Source organism: Podarcis filfolensis (genome assembly GCF_964270895.1).
Source record: "Podarcis filfolensis genome assembly, chromosome: Z".
Classification (NCBI taxonomy): Eukaryota; Metazoa; Chordata; class Lepidosauria; order Squamata; family Lacertidae; genus Podarcis; species Podarcis filfolensis.
Genome location: NC_139617.1, coordinates 41,035,493 through 41,058,264, shown reverse-complemented (window position 1 = coordinate 41,058,264; position 22,772 = coordinate 41,035,493).

Sequence of the window (22,772 nt, the reverse complement as noted above, 5' to 3'; positions counted from 1 at the left end):
CTATAGTTCTCCACGATGCATTGTTGGGAACAGGGATTTTCAATTCTGACAAATATTAAAGATCAGAAAATAGAAAGGTTTATTTGTGTTGATGAGGAGATGAGAGTTTGTTTGTCTCAAGTTAGACCTAATATAAATGAGATAACACAGCAAAAGCAAGTTCACGCCTCTCATTGAATGCATACTTTTACATATTTAAGAGGCTCATTTGTAATTATATTTTGGGAATTATTCATGCCCTTGTGCAGCCTAGGGCTCGCCGATCAGAAAGTCGGCAGTTCAAGTCCCCACGTCGAGGTGAGCTCCCGTTGCTCGGTCCCAGCACCTGCCAACCTAGCAGTTTGAAAGCACGTCAAAGTGCAAATAGATAAATAGGTACTGCTCCAGCAGGAAGGTAAACAGCGTTTCCGTGCGCTGCTCTGGTTAGCCAAAAGTGGCTTAGTCATGCTGGCCCCATAAACCAGAAAAACTGTCTGTGGACAAACGTCGGCTCCCTTGACCAGTAAAGCGAGATGAGTGCCACAACCCCAGAGTTGTCCGCAACTGGACTTAACTGTCAGGGGTCCTTTACCTTTAACTTGTTATCCCCAGCCTTAGAATGACTTCTAAAATTACTTCTTAAGCATTAGAATGGCTTAAGCATTAGTGGAGTGCTATAGCACTCACAAAGAGGAGTGCTTGGACGCAACCAGACCAAGCAGCCATGCTTCTCGTGTCATGTGCAAAGTGCAGAGTACTGCAGGGAAGGGGAGCTTTAGAGCATACAGCTGTACATGTGGAAGTTTCCACGAAACCTGGAACCATGCGCGATAAGGGCTGTGAGAATGGACACCAGGAAGCAGGGAAACACACCAATCGTGATGCCAGAGCTGTGGCTATGGGGGTGCACTTTTTCCTCCCTGTTCCCATGTTGCTCTGCACAGGAGCTCCTGATGCAGGAGTGGGGAACCTTTCTCAGCCTGAGAGCCACATTCCCTTCTGGGCAGCCGACTGGGGGCCATATGCTAATAATAGGCAGAGCCAGGGGCAAAGGTGGGGTGGAGCAACAAATGTAGATTTCACCTGGAAGGGATTGATAGAAGGTTCCCCCCCCCCATACACCCCTAGAGTAAACCATAATGGCACACAAACCATTGATAACCCTATTAAAGGGAAAAGCTAGCCTGCTGCACATTGTCCCAGAGCTGTCTCCTCTGTCACGGTTAATGACAGGCTCCTGAGCTCAGAGCACTGATTCATGTTCCAGGAACTTAGTGGCTGGTGGTTATCGGCAACAAGAGTGTTTAGCCACATGAAGGGCAGCCAAGCGCATGTGTTCTCTCTTTCTCTCTCTCTCTCTCTCTCTCTCTCTCTCTCTCTGTCTGTCTCTCTGTCTCTCTCTATTCATTTACTGCAGTGACAAGATGTAAGTCAAGGAGTGGGTGAAATAACACCCCCCTCCTATGGATAAATTACTTAATTTTGACAGAAGCAAGTGGTCCCCTGTGTAGAACCAAATGGTGAAAATGTTCCAGAAGGCCTATAAATGCCATCTTAATAGTTAAGAGCTGCAAGAATGAGCTCATATACGTTTACCTGCTTTGAAGCCTTAGTTTTAGGTAAGTGGGGGAGGAGCCAGTAGCTACTCCCTTACCTGGGAGATGGATGAAGAGTTGGGAATGGGCCTCTAAGCCAGGGGTGGGCTAATGATGCCAGCCTTTGTGTATAAGTAATGAGTAACTTAAGGGATGCGGGTGGCGCGGTGGGTTAAACCACAGAGCCTAGGACTTGCCGATCAGAAGGTCGCGGATCGAATCCCCGTGACGGGGTGAGCTCCCGTTGCTCGGTCCCTGCTCCTGCCCACCTAGCAGTTTGAAAGCACGTCAAAGTGCAAGTAGATAAATAGGTACCGCTCTGGCAGGAAGGTAAACGTGCGCTGCTCTGGTTCGCCAGAAGCGGCTTAGTCATGCTGGCCACATGACCCGGAAGCTGTACGCCGGCTCCCTCGGCCAATAGAGCGAGATGAGCACTGGACCTAATGGTCAGGGGTCGCTTTACCTTTTAATGAGTAACTTAACAGCACCTAAATGTGCATGCACATGAAAGCTTATACCCAGAACAAACTTAGTTGGTCTGTAAGGTGCTACTGGACATTTTTTAAATTTTTTAATTTATTTAGACTGCGTCAGACCAACACGGCTACCTCCCTGAATCTTTAATGGCACCTAGCAGACAAGTCATGGCGACAGCTTGGTGCTTTGGCATCCCTCTGGAGTCTGTAAAGGGCTGTGTTGTAAGTTTACACCTTTCATTAATAAAGCACTAGAACTGGCCATTCTGGTGGTTTTGACATCCTTCTTTCATTTCCAAGCACCAAACCACCTCCTTTGGGCCTGTGGGTCAGGACATCCTCTCTCACTTCCCACCCTCTGACCTTTTTCATAGCTCTCCGAAGTGGAACCCAGCTGAAGCAAAGATTGAAAAGAGATCAGCTAGGCACATGGTAGACAGAATAAGGGAGCTGGAAGGAATTCAGAGGTCATCTAGCAACCCCCCAGCCAATGTAGGAATTCCACTACCCCAGCATCCCTAAGTTTATATTTATATATTCTATATCTTATTTAAATGTTTATAATCTCACCTTTATAATCTCCAGGCAGGTTACAAAACAGAATGAAATTGATACATAAATACCTGTAAAATTAATTTTAAAAAAAAACATCAAAAAATGATAAGTAGATACCAGTTGGTCAAAAAGAGAAATTCATAGAGCAAAGGCAGGTCTAAACAATAGTTTTCAGAAGATGTCTGAAAAAAGGCAGGGACGGTTCCTGCCCTAACCTCTAGTGGCAGTGAGTTCCACAGGGCACCTACGTAGTAAAGGTCAACCAAACCCTGAAGAGTATGGAGAACCCCATAAGTGCCCTATCAGAGAATTAAGGTGGAATATAAGGGATTAGATAGTTCTCTGGATCCAAGTTGCTTAGGGCTTTTGGAATTAACACAAAATCCTTGAACCTGGCCTGGAAACAAACTGGTAATGTAGGGGTGTGTGTGTGTGTGTGTGTGTGTGTGTGTGTGTGTGTGTGTGTGTGTGTTAATAGCCTACTGTTGACTGCCCTTTCCACTGCAAACTTAGGGGTGTCGCCAACTAAGTTCTACTCAGAGTAGACCCTGATCTAAGTTGGCCATGTCCATTATTTATCAATGGCTCTCTGCGGCATACAACAAGCTTTATATACAACCTGTTGCCTTTTGCACACTTACAGAGGAGTGCAAAACATTTGCTTGTTTAAATGGCTACTTTACTGGGCTCAATTCAATGTTTTGTTTTCAGCACAGTATTTTTAAAGCCCAGTGCAGCTTGGGGGCCAGGTTACCTGAAGCGCCCCCTTGTCTCTACAGTGGTACCTCGGGTTAAGAACTTAATTCATTCTGAAGGTCTGTTCTTAACCTGAAACTGTTCTTAACCTGAAGCACCTCTTTAGCTAATGGGGCCTCCCGCTGTGCAATTTCCGTTCTCATCCTGAAGCAAAGTTCTTAACCCGAGGTACTATTTCTGGGTTAGCAGAGTCTGTCACCTGAAGCGTCTGTAACCTGAAGCGTCTGTAACCTGAGGTACCACTGTATAAGCACCTGTCCTGCAATTGTACGCTTCCATAGCAGTGTTGTTAAGAATTCTGTAAACTGGGGGTTCGGTGTGGTGGCTCCATTTCTATGGATCAGCTCCTGGTCAAGCGTTGACAAGTTTGTCTAACATTTTTGCTTTTAGTTTTGCAGAACTTATTTTTCAAGAGGGCTTTCAGTGACGGGTGACTCTGCAGTTTTATATGGGACTGATAAGGGCAGAAGGCAGGGCAGCCAACAGGAAGTGGAGCCACAGCCGAGAATAGGCAGAGCCAACTAATTTTAATTTTGCCCCCATCCTCCTTCCTGCTGAAGGATTATAATGTGGGGGGGGGGGACTGTGGGAAGGTGTGCACACACCTCATTTTTTATTCCCATACACCTTTTATTCTCACCACAGTCCTCCAAGGTAGGCTAGGCTGAAGGATAGTGATTGGCTCAGCAACGTACAGCCTGCAAACTTTGCATCCGAGTGCAGCAGTGAATCAAGGACTCCACAAACATAGCCTAGGACTCCAACCCCTAAACCGCACTGCCTCTTCTTATATCTCCAGTGAGGCATAGATTATTTGACAGTGACATTCCCCCTGCAGTGGAGAGATGCAATAATGGGGGAAACAAACACAGCCTCTCAACCCAACAGGGATGGAATACAGGTTTCATATGCTTCAGGTTACAGACTCCGCTAACCCAGAAATAGTACTTCAGGTTAAGAACTTTGCTTCAGGATGAGAACAGAAATTGTGCTCCGGCGCCGTGGCCGCAGCAGGAGGCCCCATTAGCTAAAGTGGTGCTTCAGGTTAAGAACAGGTTCAGGTTAAGAACGGACCTCCGGAACGAGTTAAGTACTTAACCCGAGGTACCACTGTACAGTGGTACCTCGGGTTACATACGCTTCAGGTTACATAAACTTCAGGTTACAGACTCCGCTAACCCAGAAATAGTGCTTCAGGTTAAGAACTTTGCTTCAGATAAGAACAGAAATCGGGCTCCAGTGTTGCGGCAGCAGGAGGCCCCATTAGCTAAAGTGGTGCTTCAGGTTAAGAACAGTTTCAGGTTATGAACGGACCTCCGAAACGAATTAAGTACTTAACCCGAGATACCTCTGTACTTTTATAGACTGGGGGCTGCAATCCAGGGATGGGCAGGGCCAGATGTAAAAGTGGGTGGGGCAAAGGTGGTGAGGGACGTGGCCTTGAGGACTCCCCACCGCTGTTCTACAACACTCAGGTGTGCCTGTTTAAAAGACGCAACCAGCGTGCTTTCCTTTCTGCTGAGAAGACATTTCACAGCCTTTGATTTTATGATTCCAGGAATTTTTTTTTACATGATCAGTGATCAGGAATGGTGACAAAGCAGGTTTGCCTTACAAAACACAAACAAAGCAGGGGGAAGTCCAGGAATGCAGGACCGAAGCCTTGCGGATCAATCCTGAGCCTCCAAGGCTCTTTGTCAAGTACACGGTTACACGCCTCTCCTCCTTAGTCACCTCTGCACGTCAAGTGATGAAAGTAGCTGATAATCATCTGACTGAACACACAAAGCAAAAACTTGCAGATATGCACATCAGGTCTATGGCTGGCCCCTGAAGATTGCTCTCAATGACAACACATCTGAGAGGAGCATCACAAGCAGTTGGAACGTAAACGGACACCACAATTAACGTGGCTGTGACCAAAGTGTGAAAATAAATGCACATGTCCGAAAGAAACAGCTGTGTGAAAGCTTTCTGGTGATCAGTGAAAAGCTAGCACAGTACTGAGCAGCAGTGGGGAAGCTCAGGGCAAGGGCTGGATGTGGTCTTCCAAGCCTGTCTGTGTATCCCTCAGAACTCTTGCTAGGCCACACCCATTGGTCCTAGCATTAATTTGCTCCACTCGCTTTTGCCTTTTGCTCTGCCAACCCCTGGCATGTGGCCCTCAGAAGATTGCCCAGAAGCGGAGATTGCCCAGAAGCGCCGCGGAGCGCAACCCGAAAGTGCTCAACCTAAAGCACATCTAACCCGAGGTATGACTGTAATGGAAACAAGCACATCTTACTAGGCAGGACATTCCACGACCAGGGAACCACCACTGAGAAGGCTCTGTCATGGGTCAGCAGCAACCTTAATATTACTTAATAACAAAAATAGATTTCTGCCCTGCCTTTCCACCAATGTATGCAAGGCAACTGCATGGAATTTTAAAAAGGCAAGTAGTGGGGGTAGACAAACCCCAATGTATATCAGGTCCCAGGTGGTAGGGAGCTTTCATCCTTCCTCCTCTCTCTCTCATACACACAGACACACAGAGAGATTATGACTTCAATCTGAATTCAGGCTCTCTGTGCCTACATTGGAAGAACGGTTCGGTTTTGTACCAAGGCTCCTCGTCTTCCAGAGCAGCTGTGATTTGTATTCCAACTAGGTCCTCCTCAAAGCAGACCCACTGGAATTCATGAACCTAAGTTAGGTAAAGGGACCCCTGACCATTAGGTCCAGTCGTGGCCGACTCTGGGGTTGTGGCGCTCATCTCGCTTTATTGGCCGAGTGAGCTGGCGTACAGCTTCCAGGTCATGTGGCCAGCATGACTAAGCCGCTTCTGGCGAACCAGAGCAGCGCACGGAAATGCCATTTACCTTCCCGCTGGAGTGGTACTTATTTATCTACTTGCACTTTGATGTGCTTTTGAACTGCTAGGTTGGCAGGAGCAGGGACTGAGCAACGGGAGCTCACCCCGTCATGGGGATTTGAACCGCTGACCTTCTGATCGGCAAGTCCTAGGCTCTGTGGTTTAACCCACAGCGTCACCCACGTCCTACGAACCTAAGTTAGTTGCCCATAAATTTCAGTAGCTCTTCCTTAGGTAGGACTAACTGGGACTGGGAGTAGACATGGAATAACAATTAGGGATGATCGGGTCTATTTCCAGAGCTCACAACTGTGTTTGCCAGAGGGCTCTCGTGAGGTGATGCAGGAGGAACCTGTTTCTCCGCGTGGCCCAGTTACGAAGGGCACACTCCTACCATGTCACAACCCACAAGACAGTGACCCACAAGAGATGGCAGATTATGTCATCTCTTCACCTGAGTCAGCTCTGAACGGTCTGCTATCAGTCAGTGTCGTGACATGGGACACGTAAAGGAATGAAAGCTGCCATGTTGGAACTGGCTCATCAGCTAGCCAGCCTTTCTCAACCCATGGGTCCCCAGATGTTGTTGAACTACAACTCCCATCACCCCTAGCCAGCAAGGCCAGAGCTCAGGAATGATGGGAGTTGTTGTCCAACAACATCAATTTTTTAAAAGTTTTGGTCAGCTAAAAATCACTCCCAGATAATCATAAACATTTTTTTTAAAAAACCCCCCAAATGATTAAGATGAATGTGGGAAACTTTTAATTTATTATTTAAATTTGAATGCTACATTCCCTATAAACAGGCTCAAAGTGACTGACAACAGAGCAATAAAAATGCAAGTCAATTGTTACAATAACATTCAAATACTAAATCATTTTGAAACTTTAATTCGACAATCCAGCAAACAACTCGGTTTGATTTATATGACCATTATGAGGACAATTAAGAAAAACATACTGTTCTGTAACAGTCAGCTGGTGGCTTGCTTAATTTTTGCATTGCTCTTATTTTAATTGTTGTTAGCCACATTTTAAAAAAATAAATGAAATTGCAGTATACAAATATTCTTATCTTACTATATAAATTTAAGGTGCCATCATGCTCTGTGGTTTGCATGCTGAGATGTGCCTCTTCCAAACCTCTGTTAAATATGCCTGCAGCAGGGTGAGTGGGGGGGCACTACGCACACCCGTTTAGCAAGCCACTCTGTGAAGCACCTCCAGGTCTTTTAAAGGTAGGCTGGGTGGTGGAGCTTGGGCCAAGCCAAGCCAGCAATGGGGGAATAGGTGAGGAAGGGGGCAAGGTGTAAAGGGAGCAAGGTCTGGCCAAGTGTGAGGGGACAGCAAAGAGATAGGGTGCAGCCAAGGGGGGCAGGGAGGGGCAGCTGCCCGCCAATGCAAAAAAATACAAACTGAGGTTCTCTAATTGGGACGCGAGTGGCGCTGTTGTCTAAACCATAGAGCCTAGGGCTTGCCCATCAGAAGGTCGTGGTTCGAATCCCCGCGATGAGGTGAGCTCCCGTTGCTGGGTCCCTTCTCCTGCCAACCTAGCAGTATGAAAGCATGTCAAAGTGCAAGTAGATAAATTGGTACCGCTCTGGTGGGAAGGTAAACGGCGTTTCCGTGTGCTGCTCTGGCTTCACCAGAAGCGGCTTAGTCATGCTGGCCACATGACCCAGAAAAACTGTCTGCGGATAAATGCCGGCTCCCTCAGCCAGTAAAGCAAGATGAGCGCTGCAACCCCAGAGTCATCCGCAACTGGACTTAACTGTCAGGGGTCCCTCTACCTTTACCTTTTTGCCCCCTCTAACAAAGGGCCTGTCACCCCACCCAAAAAAAATCCTGGCTACGTTCATGGGAAGTGATGCAACCAGAGCTGTTAGCCCCTAGCAAAAAAAAAAATAAATAAATCATAAAATAAACATGCAACCATATCAATTAATGACAAAATTAATTGACTATTGTGAGTTGAAAGAGCTTCAGGCGACAAGCCCTGTCTTAGAGGCTTTATTCCCTCAGAAGAGAGAATGCTTCTTCATAGACAAGGCTTGTTGTAAGACCTACAGGCAATGTAGGGGTGGTGGTGGAGGGTGTTATCTGAAGAGATAGGATGCAGGCTGTGACACATACACAGAACCCCACTCAGCACAGTCTCTTCCAAGAAAAGACATTCCCTCTTCCTTTAGCAGAGAGGAAACTTCTAATATGATACCTGCACTCACATGTGCATGGATAACTGTGCAACACAGGGAGATGGGTGACTGGTGACATATGAAAAGAGGCATTATATTCTCTCTCTCTCTCTCTCTCTCTCTCTCTCTCTCTCTCTCTCTCTCACACACACACACACACACACACACACCTTTAATTAACAACACTGTTGTCTTGACCCACAACTTACGGTAAGTGCCGCTATGTGTCCATCTTTTATAAACAAAGGATGCTCTCCTCACTTTGGACCGTTTGTAGTTTTTGACAGGTAAAAAGGGATACAGGATTAATCAATGAAACAGTTAATCAACTAAAACAGAGTAGTATCCCAACTAAGTTCTACTCAGAGTGGACCCATTAAAGTTAATGAACATGACAAAGTTTGGTCCATAATTTTCAATGGCTTGACTCTGAGTGAAGCTTACTTGAATATGATCCTCAGTGATTAATCAAGGTTTCTCAAATCAGCCAACAGGTTCAATACTAATAACTGAGGCTACGAAACCAGTGCTCCAACCCACCATCTGTGATTCTAACTTTGCACAGGGTTGTTCAAGATTGGAGGCAGCTTAGGCGCATTCTCATTTGGCACCCCCCTTGCTTCTTGCAAGATAAGGGGACCCACAGAAGTTGTTCTGCCCATGCAACGGGTCAGGGCAGCACTGCATTTGATACCAAGCTGAGAATTCAGCAATCTTGAGAAACTCACTGCTCAAGTTTCTGGCCCTCGTGAAAGAAATGTGTGAGCTGTCACTGATGAAATCACCAACACTCGTGGGAGGGGTGGTCATAGCTCCTCCCTGTAATTAGCAGAAGTTTAGCTAATTAGTACTTGTTGCACAAGTGCATTTTACCTGACACAGGATTTTAGATGAATGCGCTGCAGGCATGTGCGTGTGTATTGCTACTTGCAACCCCAAGCTCCATGATCAGTGCAAGATTCCAGCGGTTGCAGAATCGCTTGCCAGGGTCTGTGTTCCCTTTTGGAGAATGAGGTGCAACAGAGACTGTGGTGTCTTTGTAATGTTGTTGTTGTTGTTGTTGTTGTTGTTTAGTCGTTTAGTCATGTCCGACTCTTTGTGACCCCATGGACCAGAGCACACCAGGCACTCCTGTCTTCCACTGCCTCCCGCAGTTTGGTCAAACTCATGCTGGTAGCTTCCAGAACACTGTCCAACCATCTCGTCCTCTGCCGGACCCCTTCTCCTTGTAAAATTTTGGAAAAAATAAAAGAAGGAGAGAAGAAACTAAGAGTGAAACCAAAATCGCAAGAGATTCTGAGAGAAATCAAGTTATATCAAGTACAATATATGAAAATGATAAACCAGGAAGTGGAATGGAAAATTAAGCAGATGAGACAAAAGACATTTGAATTGGCTAATAAATGTGGGAAACTGCTAGCTTGGCAGATGAAGAAAAGACAGAAATTAAATACTATTACAAATCTGGATGTAGATGGAAAGAACATACAGAATCCATTGGAAATTAGAAAGTGTTTCCAGAGATATTTTAAACAACTATACACACAAGGGCCACGGAAAGAGACTGACCTAGACCAATTTTTGAGAAAAAATGGACTACAAAAAATCTCTCAAGAAAATAAGACAATGTTGAGCCATAAAATTTCAGAACAGGAGGTGGAAGGTGCCATTCAGAATATGCAGTTGGGCAAATCTCCAGGGCCGGATGGCCTAACCTCCAAATACTATAGATCTTTGAAAGATTGGTTAATTCGGCCACTAAAGGAGGTCTGCAATGAAATTTTAGAGGGGAAAAAGGCACCGGAGTCGTGGCAGGAAGCCTATATTACACTTATACCGAAAACTGAGTCTGCAAAGACGCAACTTAAGAACTACCGCCCCATATCCCTGCTTAATGTGGATTACAAAATATTTGCTGATATTTTGGCTAATAGGTTAAAAAAAGTATTAGTGGAAGAGATTCATAAGGACCAAGCTGGCTTTCTCCCAGGTAGACACTTGTCTGACAATACGAGGAATATAATTAACATATTGGAGAAGCTGCAAGTGAATATAAATACCAAAGCAGTTTTAATTTTTATAGATGCGGAGAAAGCCTTTGACAACATTTCTTGGAGGTTTATGAAGAAAAATCTTCAGGTTTAGTGTTCCAACATTTAATGATATATGCTGAAGGGAGGTCCTGGGAGTCACTTAACAGCAAGAAGGAGAAGGAGAGGCAGAACTCCAAGTGAGCTGGGGATGATATATCCCCAGAGGCTTGAACAATGAGATACAGAAGATGGCTTTTTGCTGTCCTTTGAAGTAAATGCTGCACTTATGGGAGAAGCAGCCAGAACCTCATAGCACGTGAATGCTCAGAAATCCCTCCATCTAGGTGCAGGTTGTATATATGTGTAAATAAAACCATGTATTACAAAGACTCACTGCAGATGGTGACAGCAGACACGAAATTAAAAGATGCCTGCTTCTTGGGAGGAAAGCAATGACAAACCTAGACAGCATCTTAAAAAGCAGAGACATCACCTTGCCAACAAAGGTCCGAATAGTTAAAGCTATGGTTTTCCCAGTAGTGATGTATGGAAGTGAGAGCTGGACCATAAAGAAGGCTGATTGCCGAAGAATTGATGCTTTTGAATTATGGTGCTGGAGGAGACTCTTGAGAGTCCCATGGATGGTAAGAAGATCACACCTCTCCATTCTTAAGGAAATCAGCCCTGAGTGCTCACTGGAAGGACAGATCCTGAAGCTGAGGCTCCAATACTCTTGCCACCTCATGAGAAGAGAAGATTCCCTGTAAAAGACCCTGATGTTGGGAAAGATGGAGGGCACAAGGGGAAGGGGACGACAGAGGACAAGATGGTTGGACAGTGTTCTCAAAGCTACCAGCATGAGTTTGACCAAACTGTGGAGGCAGTGGAAGACAGGAGTGCCTGGTGTGCTCTGGTCCATGGGGTCACGAAGAGTCGGACATGACTAAACAACTAAACAACAACAACTAGCACCCTGCAAAGAAGGGGCCCAACTCCCCCTTGCCTGGCTGTTGTCCTCTGATGGTTTCCTGGATGGACCATTATTGGACTTTGTCTAATCATGGCTCATTCAGATACTTCTAGGAGCTGGCTTGGCTCATTAGCATAAATCCAGGGGGTTTCCCTGCTCGAAAAAGTTTAATCAAACTTCGATTAATTCTAATTTTTACTAAATCACATTTAGGGAGATCTAGTCCCCCCCAAACCTCATAATATCATATATGAATGCTGCTGCCTCTGCTTGTAAATTGTTGCAGTTGTCTTTGTAACGGCAGGAATATAGCAAAATCAAAGTGGTCCCTTTTCTTATCTGCCTCATCTTCCTACCTAATTCCTACCTGAAGGGCTAAAGGGCACTGACTGAGGCTGACATCAGCACTTACTCTTCAAAAAACAGGATTGTAGCCAATGTTTTCCGTGAGCAGGCCCATTAAAATTAATGGACATGACTAATAAGGATCAATTAAATTAAATGGTGGTAGACAGGGCTTTTTCTCAGCTGGAACTCAGTTCCAGCATCTCTCAGGTGGGCGGCATTGCCATTCTAAGAGAACAAGGGAGGTGTTCATTGTGAGTTCCAGCATCTTTTTCTCTAGAAAAATAGCACTGGTTGTAGACAACTCAGAAAGATCTGTGAAGTTTGAGCTGGTGGACCAAACTACAGCTTACTGTGATGAATTGCTCATTTTGAAAAATAAACTAATGTTGCTTTGGAAAAACACCTTTCATATTGCCAGTTAGATACCTGAATCTGGTCCTTGGGAGGTGGGTGCTGGGGCTGGGACACACATAGGATGATCCTTAAAACAACCCCTATGAGTCAGGAACCAAAGCAGATGGCCATGAATAACCTGCAACCCCAGGTTATGAAACAGACAAATGCTACTCTCCCCATTTCCCAGGTAGGAAGGATGAGACACAAAGGAGACATGATCTTTCCCCCAAGCCTGCAGAGTGATTCAGACTGCTGAGTAGCACCTCCTGGTGTCCAGTCTCATGATCAACTCAATGCATTGGATTCTACTGAGGAAGGCAGGATATGACCCTGATGATTCAACACAGGTGATCCTCTAGCGTTTGGTGAGATAAGGCCGGCTTTGGGAGGCAGAAAGGACTGTTATTAGGCTATTACAAAATGAGAGCCCTTCCCTTCAAAGGGGAACTCAGAACCAGTGCTACAGTTAGGTGATTTTAGTTTCAGAGTAGATAAGAGTTTAACGGTCTTCAAGGCAGTATGTGTGCTTCTTCAGATGGTAATGTGGAATCACAGAACTGTAGAGTTGGAAGGGACCCCAAGGGCCATCTAGCTCAACCCCCTGAAATGCAGGAGTCACAACTAAAGAATCCCTGACAGATGGCCGTCCAACCTCTGTCCTTTCCCCACCCGCAGTTCCCATCATTCAGAGGCATACCACCTCTGACAGTGGGGTGGGGGGAACATACTAACTGTGGCTACTAGCCACCAATAGCCTTAACCTCCATGAATCCACTAAAGGTTTCTCCTGCCCGACCCACCAACTAAAGTAATCGTAAGAAGAGCCCTATTGGATCCTGTAGTCCTCATGATGGAGGCTCAGTGGTTTAGACCACAGCACCACCCAATCCCTATTGGAGGCAACGGGCAAGGAGTCTGTTGGAGGTGGGTTCAGTTCACCCTCCGCATGGGCTGCCCTGGCACACCACCCTGTCTTGCTCCCCCAGCTGCCCAGTCCACCAGGGGGACACAACACTTGCCGTGCTGTGGGCACCAGCAACCCACACTACATCACTGATTGAATGGCTCTGAGTTCAGGTATTCTTTACGTGAGACGGATAGGCATAATTTGGTGGTGAAATCAAAGGGCAGGTGGGTGGCACTGTGGTCTAAACCCCTGAGCCTAGGATTTGCCGATCGGAAGGTTGGCGGTTTGAATCCCTGTGATGGGGTGAGCTCCCATTGCTCGGTCCCAGCTCCTGCCAACCTAGCAGTTCGAAAGCATGTCAAAGTGCAAGTAGATAAATAGGTACCCCTTCAGAGGGAAGGTAAGCAGTGTTTCCGTGCGCTGCTCTGGTTTCGCCAGAAGCAGCTTAGTCATGCTGGCCCCATAAACCAGAAAAACTGTCTGCGGACAAACGTCGGCTCCCTCGGCCAGTAAAGCAAGATGACCCCAGAGTTGTTCATGACTGGACTTAACTGTCAGATGTCCTTTACCTTTTTAATGCCAATTTGGGAGTAAAAATTCCACCCCACCCTTCTGTTCATAAAGAGAAGAGGACATCCAGAATGTGCTGGAGGGCAAAACAAGGACAATTTGTTAATTTACACACATGCTCCACATCTCTTTCAAAAGCTTTCTGCTCTTTAATGAGGGTTCCATGGAATCAAAATGAATACATACAGCTGAAAGAATATCCTTTATCACGTCTAAAGAAGCTTCCAATGTATGTGCAAATCAATAGGTATGTATTTATAACATTCACTGTAATAAAAATGATCCAGTCATTTTAATAACTTCTCCTTAAATCCATTTTGTTTTTGTTTTAAATCAATGCAGATGCCTTGATTGTTGTGTATCTTGAATGTGAAGCATATTGACTTCAATTCTCTCTGTTCCACAGACAGAGTGTTCTTGAGTATTGTTGATCATCCATTTTATTTTTTTATAATTGTTGTTGCAGTGACCATAATTAGTTAAAAACACAAATATTGATATACTGAACACATTCTTTAGGCATGATAACTAGAATAATGTCTCCATCTTTCAGGGATGCTCATGTATTTTTTGTTTCTTGGTAGAGAAGAGGGCTGGGGGACTTGCTTCAGCCAGAGGGCCTCGATCCCTTGGGAGGGGGACACATACCGGGGTGAGCAGGGCTATGAACTGAAGTGGGTAAAGCAATGAATGCACACCTTACCTTTGTGCAGTGGGCTAGCTCCTCCAAAACTCACATATTCTCTGTTCTCTATTCAGGCAAGCAATAGGCATGATCAGAGTTCAAGGACACATCCCAGCCAGGCAAAAACACTCAAGGAGGGTAAGAAGCAGGGCTGGTGAGGGGTGTGGCCTGGGGACAGTCCTGAGGGCCAGACAGAGAGACTTGGAGGGCCATATTTTGCCTGTGGGCCTGAGAATCCCCATCCCTGCATGGGTGTAGCCAAGGGGGCAGGGTGGGGCAGGCAGCTGCTCCCTTGATCAAGTAAAACAATAGAAATACTGTATTTTTTGCTCTACAAGACACACCAGACCACAAGACGCATCTAGTTTTTGGAGGAGGAAAACAAGAAAAAAAAATTCTGAATCTCAGAAGCCAGAACAGCAAGAGGGATCGCTACGCAGTGAAAGCAGCAATCCCTCTTGCTGTTCTGGCTTCTGGGATAGCTGCGCAGCCTGCATTTGCTCCATAAGACGCACACACATTTCCCCTTACTTTTTAGGAGGGAAAAAGTGAGTCTTATAGAGCAAAAAATATGGTACTTAACAAACTGACCAATCATGTCAGTTCCGCCACCCCCAACAAAAGTCCTGCTCTCCCCTGCTGGGAGATAGAACAAAAAGCTTGAAATGTATTGGGCAAACATACAAAACTCTTGATTGTTGAAAGTGATGGCGGGGGTGGGGGTGCCTCCAGATGCTGCTGGACTCCAACTTCCATTGGCCTCAGCATCTCCAGGAATGATGGGAGTTGTAGTCCAACAACATCTGGACAGCCTAGAGTTTCCCATCTCTGCTTGATGATACCTTTATGTGATTTCCTCTTAGGTTCAGTCCTGGATTCAGTTGTGGATTGAATTGGGATAAAGGTTTCTTTAAAATCACACTACAGGTGTCAACAGGATTACCAGTGCCAAGATGGCTGTGTTATCAACAACATCATTAAGTGTGTGCGCGCCTGCAAATGGCTACCATTAATAACTTAATTATCACCATCTGGAGTTTTTCTGCATTTTGTTTCCTCTTGATGTTGCTGTTTACAACTTTCCCCACCCATGTGTGTGTGTGTGTGTGTGTGTGTGTGTGTACCAGGAAGTCAGAATATCCATGCATAACCTGAAGAGCAGATTTGTTAGCCTTTAAAATTAAGGGATCACAATTTTCTGTGTTGATTTAGCAAAATGCAGCCTCCTGGCACTTTAAAAATTAACAAAGGCATTCAGCATCAACTGACGAGGGTGAAGCATTTCCACATATTTGATCCTACATAGAGAGAACTTAGCCACATTCCCCATCACAACTCACTTTCCTGTCTCTCAAGCCCATGTGTTTTGGTTTTGAAAGGTGAGCACGGGGTTTGTTTTTTTAAAAAAAGCACCGCTGCCTCCCTCCAGTGGGCAGAGACAATATTACAGCAGCTGCTTTTTAAGATTTGTGACTGATATGGGAATCACTCATGTTGAAATAACCAACTTTTGAATTAGAAATCTAAAACCCCTGGGAAGTTTTTCAGGCAAATTCCCTCCACTTGCCCAGATCTCCTAAATTAACATGTCTAAAGGAAGCGGGTGGCGCTGTGGGTTAAACTACAGAGCCTAGGACTTGCAGATCAGAAGGTCGGCGGTTCGAATCCCCGCGATGGGGTGAGCTCCCGTTGCTCAGTCCCTGTTCCTGCCAACCTAGCAGTTCAAAAGCACATCAAAGTGCAAATAGATAAATAGGTACCGCTCCGGCGGGAAGGTAAATGGTGTTTCTGTGCGCTGCTCTGGTTCGCCAGAAGTGGCTTAGTCATGCTGGCCACATGACCCAGAAGCTGTACGCCGGCTCCCTCGGCCAATAAAGCGAGATGAGCGCCACAGTCCCAGAGTCGTCTACGACTGGACCGAACGGTCAGGGGTCCCTTTACCTTTAAAGGAAGTTTAAATGAAGAGGGTGGGATTTTCAGCTTTGAGGACAGCTGTGTGGGGATCCTTCGGCCTTCCGAATGTTGCTGAACTACAGCTCCCCTCAGCCCTCTGGCTGAAAAAAAAAGTTCCTTAGAGCCAGTGTGGTGTAGTGGTTAAGAGCAGTAGTCTCATAATCTGGTGAACTGGGTTGGCATCCCCGCTCCTCCACATGCAGCTGCTGGGTGACCTTGGGCCAGTCACACTTCTCTGAAGTCTCTCAGCCCCACTCACCTCACAGAGTGTTTGTTGTGGGGGAGGAAGGGAAAGGAGATTGTTAGTCGCTTTGAGACTCCTTAAAAAGGGGAGTGAAAGGCGGGATATCAAATCCCAACTCTTCTTCTTCTTCTTCTTCTTCCTTGCTATTGTTCTGCAAATTCGCAGAAATTATTGCAATAGGACAAAGCTCTAAATTTCCTAACCCTTCTGACATTGATTCTGTCCTTTTCTTCCTTATTCTCCTGTGGGATTGCAGTGCACACATCTGGCAGCCAAGTTGTGAGTGATGATGGCAGCTGTCTTTGCTCACAGATTGGTGCTTTATGGTGAGATGGGGTTGGCTTGGTCTTCTTCTTCTTTTCTTTTTTGGTAATGTCTTCTGGGTGATGGCCAACTGCCAAATACGAATTCTTGGTGTTGATTGTACACCATGTTTGTTTGCTGGAAGGGCACAAGGAAGGCTATTTAGACTATGGCACTTGCTCCCACAAGAAGCAGGGAGAGCCACCAACTTGGATGCCTTCAACAAATTCATGGAGAAAGATAAGACCAATGATGGCCACGTTCTCCATCCACTCTCAGAGGGAGCTGTTGGCATCCATTTGTCTCAATGGATTGAAGCTGAACTGCTGTGTTAGCAGCCCTGTAGTGACCTCTTCGAAACAGAAGCCTGGGCAGTGTGTATGGAGGTCCTGGGCTGCTCAGGCGACAAGACCTTCCCTCTCAGCCTACCTGATGTGGTCCAAAGGAAAGCAGAGCAATACGTTTGGTACCGGCTTGGTTGCAGGAACTGCCAGACGGAAACATACATACAAGGAACGGCCTTGGTCCAGTATATCTGAAGGAGCGTCTCCACCCCTATCGTTCTACTGAGGTCTAGCGCTGAGGGCCTTCTGGCGGTTCCCTCACTGCGAGATGCCAAGTTACAGGGAACCAGGCAGAGGGCCTTCTCGGTAGTGGTGCCCACCCTGTGGAATGCCCTTCCAGCAGATGTCAAAGAGAACAACAACTACCAGATTATTAGAAGACATCTGAAGGCAGCCCTCTTTAGGGAAGCTTTTAATGTCTAATGCATTACTGTATTTTAATATTTTGTTGAAAGCCACCCAGAGTGGCTGGGAAAGCCCAGCCAGATGGGTGGGGTATAAATAATATATTATTATTATTATTATTATTATTATTATTATTATTATTATTATTATCCAACCATCTTAGGGACTCCACTTTGAATTTGTGTATGGTTTGCTCCTGAACCTTTTCTTCTCCCGAAGATATCCCATAGGGCAGCAAAGGTATAGGATCAGAGTTTTCCTTCTCCTAGATAGAAAGGAGGAAATGTGCCTCTGAGTTGCAGTTGCTTTTCAGAGTCTCAAATGGGGAGAGTGCTGTTGCATTTGCTTCCTGCTTGTTGTTTTCCCAGGGGCACTTGGCTGAGAACCAGAGTCTGGACTAAGAGCTCTTCTTATGCCAATCCATGTCATTTTTTCTTTTTCTTTTAGTAACTTGATCCTGTGTTTTTATTATGCAATTTGCAGTTGACCTGCTTGAATATCTTTTTCTTTCTTTTTCAAAAGCAAAGGCAAAAATATACATGTTTTAAAATAACAAAAACTCTTCCCCCTCTTTACAGCTGGTGTGTGAACACGCAGCGATCCTTACTGAGTCTGCCTCCTGTTCTGTTTGTTTGATGTGCTTAAGGAGGGGTGAAGCAATCCATGGCTCTCATCTGACTGCAGGACGAAGCCACGTGACACGAAGGAAGCATCTAAGAAGCTCTCTCCCTTGGCTGAGTCAGTCAGCTAGTCCACACTCCTCCACATCCCAAGCACTTTGCAGATTTGTCAGATCCAGCTACACTCCTATATGCTTAGGGAAAAAGAACTTTGTCTACCCTTCTGCAGCATCCACTTCCCACTAAGCCCCAGCCAACCAGTGGTGTAGGAAGGGGTGTGTGGTGGGTGCGGGCCGCCCCGGGTGTCATCATTGAGGGGGTGACAAAATGGCAAAAATATCTGTTTTAAAAACTGGGCTCACCAAAGGGTGCAACCCTTTGTTGCGGTCTCTAGGATAATCCAGGAACAGGGGTTGAAGTTGGTACAAAAATGGTACTGTAAGGTTATATCCTATTACAAAATCTGGAAGTAAGAATTGTTGGAGGAAATGTGGAGTGATGGGAACGTACAGTCATATGTGGTGGGATTGCCTGTTAGTTAATGAATTTTGGAAACAGATTGGTATAGAAATACCGGGAATTGTGGGTATGAAGGTGGGAATATCTAAATTAATGGTTCTTATTAGTCTGAGTAGCACCAAGTTAAAAACAAAAGAGGAATGTAAATGGGTAAAATTGATGGTAACTGCAGCCAGACAGGTTATAGCAAGGAATTGGAAAAATGCAGAAGAGCTAGGGGTGAACCAATGGAGGAAAAAACAGAATAATATTGTAATTTTAGAATATCTAACTGTGAAGATACACAGAATGAAAGGGTTTAAGGTCAGTGAGAAAGAGGAGGATTGGTTTGAGAAGATACTGAATTATTTGGGTAGGTTTGAACAATTTGGGGAAATTAAAATGTTAAAAGTTAAATAAACCTTGTGGATGGAGGAGTGTTAACGTATATAAAATTGTACATATGGTTGATTTGAATATGTTATTATTGATTATGTATACCCAATGTATCAGCCGCCTGGGGGGTTTTCACTGTGTTTGGTTGTTGGTAAAAAATTTTTTTTTAAAAAAATTAAAAACTAGGCTCATGGCACTTTTTTTGAAAGAAAAAAAAAACTCCCACACCCACCGCACCCCCTACCTACAAAACTGGTAGCTAGGTGAGGCGGGGGGCACTGGGTGTCACACCGGGGGGCCTGCAGCATGCCTGAGCCACATGTCTCTCCTGAGGGGGAGGTGAAGGGCAGACTGCCTGCAAGCTCTGCGCTGCTTTTTTGAGCAGCGCAGGGCTTGCATCTGCCCACTGCCTCAGCCACCCTACAACTGAGGGGGAGGCTGCAGAGAGGCTCCACACAGTGTGCCCTGCAAATCAGTTTCATTTGTTGAGACATTAGGAAGAAAAGGGGTGGAGGGGGGGAAGATGGGTGGGGGTGGGGGTGGGGTCTGGTGGCGATGTTTCTATTTTGCTTAATGTATGTAGGGTTTGGTGTCAGCGTTGCTCGTGCAGGTTCTCTGCTGTTCACTTGTGTTCCTTTGGTGGTGAGAGAGGTTGGGGTTGGCCTAGGGTGTGGTTGTTTGTTTGCGGTTGGCTGTGGTGGTCTTTGTTTTCATGTGTGAGTTGGGTGGGTGGGTGTTTTGGATCAGGTCAGCCATATTGATTTGTATGCTGTTGGTGGATTATTGTCATTGACTTGTTGGGCTGTGTATGTGATAAAGGGGAGCCATACCGGGATGAAGGCATCTTCTTCCGTTTGTCCCTGTGTCAGTTTCAGTTTGTTGGTTAATTTTTCTAGTAGGGCTGTTTCCCATACTATTTGGTACCATTGGTCCATGCTTATTCCTGACAGGTCTCTCCAGTGTCTGGTTATGGTGTTCGAAAGTTGCCTCTGAATGTGGTGGATATCCAGAGGTGATAGAACAGGTTGCACCCCTTCAAGGTGCAGGGAAGGAATGTCATTTATATATGATTTCCTAGAGATATTGCTAGGGACTGCTTGCTCTACTCGCTAATGCTGCTTACTTTCTAAATTGCTCTGTGTAGCTTCCCTCTTCAACATCTCTGCAGGCTTGTTTAATGGAGCTCTTCACACAACTGCTGTGTGACACACCTGCTCTGTTAAATCTCACTGTAGGTGCCTCCCTCACTCTGTTAAACGGCTCACCTGGGTCTGCCTGCCGTTCCTTATGCTGCAGTTGGTACGGCCACACTACCTAGCGGTGGCCACACTGCAGAGCGTGACAACAGCTGTACTTCTTTGTATATAGGAAGATATTCTATCAACACAGCAGTTGCCAAACTATCCTAATGAACTGTGGACCACTTGGAAATTGCCACGTGTCTTGGTGGACCACCAATATACCCTTTTGACTCCTGTGCCGAAAACCACATGCCTGAGCCAGGGCAGTTGAGAGGTGCCCTAGTCCCTGGTACATTTGGAAGAGACAAATGAGTCAACTTCACCTGCAAATGTAATATGAGTATCAGAGTCCCCTGGGCAGGGCTTTGTTAAACCTGTTTGTTAATCTGGCCCTGATCAAAAGAGCTTCATATCTCCGTTACCAGGGAGGGAAAGGAGGTCTCAGGCCAAGTAAACACATTCTCTCTTGTTCTGCAACTTTTCCAAGTGTGAGCTGGATGAAGTTCATGGACCACAGTTGGAGTGCTTCTAAACTAGCCCACCAAAAGGGAGCATTCTGGCACATGGCTTATTCTGTGTAGTGCTAGTTTTCTGACGAAGGGAGATTTTTAAAAAGGCAGCAGGGAAAATTCAGAGCTGGCTCAAGCCATTATTCTAGGTGTACTCTTGCACAATAACTATTATTTGGATTTTTTAAAAGTGTTTCTGAGGATGCAAAGGGTTAGACCAGGGGGCACAATGCAGCCTGCAAGTCTTTCCATCTGGCTTTTGGAACTTTTTAAAGGCCACACCCCTTACTCAGCCATGATTTACACATTCCTTGATTGCTTTTGCCCTGCTGGAATATGCCCTTGGATTCCTTAACTGCCCACTTTTGCCTCACTTTCTGCCCAACACTGGCAAATGGCCCCATGGAAGACCCAGAAGGGAATGTGGCCCTTCAAGGTGGAAAAACGTTCTCCACTCCTGCAATGTAAGTGTAGTAATTCCAACCAACAGTACAGCTGCTGGACCCAAGGAAATCCTGACACACAGCCACAAACACACACCCCCACACGCAATTTTTGTTGGCAGGTAACAGGACCCGCCGCTGACCTTCTGATCGGCAAGTCCTAGGCTCTGTGGTTTAACCCACAGCGGGTGGCACAGAGCCTAGGACTTGCCGATCAGAAGATCAGCCGTTTGAATCCCCATGACGGGGTGAGCTCCCGTTGCTCGGTCCTGCCAAGCTAGCAGTTCAAAAAGCTCATGTTCAAAATATGTTGAAAAAAATGAAAATTGAAAATATGTGCAAGCTAGCAGTTCAAAAAGCTCCTGCCAAGCTAGCAGTTCAAACGCACAAAGGTGCAAGTAGATAAATAGGTACTGCTCCGGCGGGAAGGTAAACGGCGTTTCCGTGCGCTGCTCTGGTTCGCCAGAAGCAGCTTAGTCATGCTGGTCACATGACCCGGAAGCTGTATGCCGGTTCCCTCGGCCAATAAAGCGAGATGAGCGCCGCAACCCCAGAGTCGGTCACGACTGAACCTAATGGTCAGGGGTCCCTTTACCTTTACTTTAACAGGACCAAATGTTAATCTTATTACATGTGGTAGGAATCCAGTTGTTTTGAATTCAAGCCAGGCTGCCAATGTAAAAAAACTGGTTACATGCTACAACAGTAATGTCAGGTGATTGCAGGTGGGTAGCTGCACCCACAGGGAACCTGCTGGCCTGCATCTGGTCCCCTGCCCATGGGCTGACAGGACAGGTGGTAGAGTTTCCTTACAAGGCTTGCAAGTCTTTCTGAAAACTCAGCACTGCCCTCTCACTTCCTTGGCAAACTTCCATCAGGTGCCTGCAGAGTTTTCAGTTATTCCCTTTCCCCCAATTCTCTAGGCACCCTTTGTTCTACGAGGGCTTAATGTCATAGCACAGGACTGCAGGTGTGTGCTTGGTCTAGAGGGTTGGACTAGGACCTGGGTTCATCTCTTTCCACTTGGCCATGAAGTTCATTGAGTGACCTGGGCCAATCACAGCCTATAATAATAAATAAATAAATAATAATAATAATAATAATATTTATACCTCACCCATCTGGCTGGGCTCCCCCAGCCACTCTGGGTGGCTTCCAACAAAATATTAAAATACAGTAATGCATCAAACATTAAAAGCTTCCCTAAACAGGGTTGCCTTCAGATAGGTCTGGTAGTTGTTCTTCTCTTTGACACCTGGTGGGAGGGCGTTCCACAGGGCGGGCGCCACTACCGAGAAGGCCCTCTGCCTGGTTCCCTGTAACTTGGCATCTCACAGTGAGGGAACCGCCAGAAGGCCCTCGACGCTGGACCTCAGTGTCCGGGTAGAAGAATGGGGGTGGAGACGCTAACATATCTCCCAGGGTTGTGGTTTTGTGTGCGAGTGTGAGGGAGAATATGCTTCCCCAATTCAATTCTTGGCTGCAGCAGCAATCT